The sequence below is a fragment of the Fibroporia radiculosa genome (genome assembly GCF_000313525.1).
Source record: "Fibroporia radiculosa TFFH 294 genomic supercontigs, scaffold66816, whole genome shotgun sequence".
NCBI lineage: Eukaryota > Fungi > Basidiomycota > Agaricomycetes > Polyporales > Fibroporiaceae > Fibroporia > Fibroporia radiculosa.
This window is the reverse complement of record NW_012133129.1, coordinates 892-3,817: the sequence shown is the minus strand read 5'-3', so window position 1 is coordinate 3,817 and position 2,926 is coordinate 892.

The window sequence follows — 2,926 nt, the reverse complement described above, 5'->3', positions numbered from 1 at the left end:
CTTAAATAGGGCAAAGCAAATAGAGTTTAATAAGTATGAAACACTGAGTTAGATTAGTGATGTATGTGAAATGGTTTCACTGGGTTGTATCAGTGATGGGGATGAAACATGATATAAGTGAAATGCAATGTAGGTGAAACATGATATAGGTGAAACATGATAGATATGAAACAATGATGCAGGTGAAATACACCAAGTGATGGGATCAGTTGTAAAGTACAGGGTCAATGACAAATAGTAAGGAGAAAGAAAGAACTCCCCCCTAAAGCTGTAACAGCTACCAGATCAAATCCTGCTGCTTGTTCTGAGCCTTGCTTGGGTAGAAACACAAAGGCCTTGGTCTTTTCAAAGATCAGTGGTTCAGTTTGGAGATACCTATATCCCTAATCATCACTATCTGTATTGTATATGTTGATTTTTTTGTGTTGGAACAATATATTGTCCAACCAATCATCAACATTTGATAAAAGCTGAGAAGCTTTTGGGTGTTTCTTATGAAATCCATTGACCAGTTTCTGAACCTTCTTGAGTACCTTGGGGGGTTCCCAAGTGTCAGCATCCTCTGTGTATCCTTTCTAGATATATAATTTTGTTATTATTATTGAGTCCTGTATCAACTACCTTCTCAACTTCATACTCTGTTTGACCTCTGACTACAACTAGAGGTGGAGGTTTCTGCTTTTGTCCAGGAATTTCATCTTTCTTGAAGACATGTAGATAGGACAAGTAGAACACCAGATGTACTCTGTAAGACTTTAGAAGTTTAAGTTTAAATGTAACTGGCCCCAATTGTTCTACTATCTGTTACAGTCTCAAGGGGGGGTTCTCTTTTCTTCCTTACTATTTGTCATTGACCCTGTACTACCACAACTGTTTACATCACTTGGTGCATTTCACCTGCATCTGTTACAGCTTCGTGGAGGGGTTTTTTTCTTTGCCTAACTATTTGTCATTGACCCTGTACTATACAACTGATCCCATCACCTGATGTGTTTCACCTACATCAACGTTTCATATCTATCATGTTTCACCTATATCATATTTCAGCTACATCATGTTTTATCTCTATCACGTTTCATCTTCATCACTGATACAACCCAGTGAAAACTGTTCTGTACATCACTGATCCAACTCAGTGTTTCATACTTATTAAACTCTATTTGCATAACTCTATTTAAGTAGCACTGCTTACGCTACTGTACTTTAGTTTTGTCCTCTTGTTCCCTACGTACCCTTATAGGGACATCCTCAGTAATAGACCCAGCTGTCTATTCCAGTCCTAGTCTGCGCTCTAGCTTCACTCAGTTTGCGCTCTCAAACCGCTATCAGCTATAGCGGCTCAGTCTACTCATTCTAGTTTCAAGTACAGCACGTCAGCCTTATGCACAACAGTGTCAGTCCCAGTTCTCAGTTGAACTCCTGATCCCCAGTCGTTAGGTCCCTTAACAGCATCATTGTTTTATATATATATTGTGTTTCACCTTTATCACATTTCATCTATATCACATTTCACTTATATTGTGTTTCAATTATATTTCGTTTGACCTATATCATGTTTCATCCTTATCACTGATACCACCCAGTGAAACTGTTTCATACTTATCACTGATTCAACTCAGAGTGTTTCATACTTATTAAACTCTATCTACCTTACTCTGTTTAAAGTGCACTACTTGCGCTACTGTACTTCAGTTTTGACCTCTTGTTCCCTATGTAACTTCATAGGGACATCTTCAGTAATAGACATAGTTGTCTATCCAGTCTCAGTCTGAAGCTTTTCTTCAACCAGTGTATGTTCTCAAACCACTATCAGTTATAGTGGCTCAGTTTACAAGTCTAGTCCAAGTGTAGCGCATCAGCCTTACATGTATAAGTATCAAGTAACAATCATAAGTTGAACTCCTGATCCTCAGTCATTAGGTCCCTTAACACTATCTCAAATGGTCTGTAGCATCTTAGCAAGAGCTTGCAATTATATGTTTGTAGTTTCAGATCTGAAGCATCTAACAGATACTTATTGCCAACTTTTAATGTAACCTTGGCAACATTTTTGTTATAGTACCATTTCATTCTCTCTGCTACCAATACTCATGCTTCTTTCACTTGCTCCTGTGCTTCATGTCTTGACTTTACATTAGTTCAGAGTGTCTTGCAGCCTGCAACTCCTGGGATAACATTCTGAGGTAAAATCCTAACTCTGTCATAAACAGTGAAGCTTTCATACTTTTATGTACCTGAATGTTATAGGCAAACTCTGCTGCTGGCAGATAACTTGCCCAATCATGCAATCTACTACTGCAGTAGATTCAAGGGTATGTCTCTAAGCTTTGATTGTCCCATTCAGTCTGACCATCTGTCTGTGGATGATATGTCATTGACATTGTCAATTTGATTCCTAGTAGTTTGCACCACTCTTGGAATAGCTTTGAAGAGAATTGTGTTCCTTGATCCAAAATGATCTTCTCTAGAAGCCTGTGTAATATCCAAATCTGTTAGTACATTAACAATGCAAGATCCTTTCTTGAGAATTCTTTTGTAATCAGTAGGAAGTGTGCTCTCTTTGTAAATCAATCAACTATCACACATATTGAATCATAGTCCTCCAATTCTGGCAGGTCTTTGATCAAGTCTATTGAGATTGTTTCTCATGGATGTTCTGGAATCTCATTTAGTTGTTGTGAAGGGACCTAATGACTGAGGATCAGGAGTTCAACTGATACTGGGACTTATACATGCTAATGTCCTACTGAGACTGAGACTAGACTTATAGACTGAGCCACTATAGCTGATAGCAGTTTGAGAATGTATACTGGTTGAAGCAACACTTCAGACTTAACTGGAATAGACAACTGAGTCTATTACTGAAGTTGTCCCTATGAAGGTACAGTAGGACAAGAGAGGACAAAACTAAAGTACAGTAGTGCAA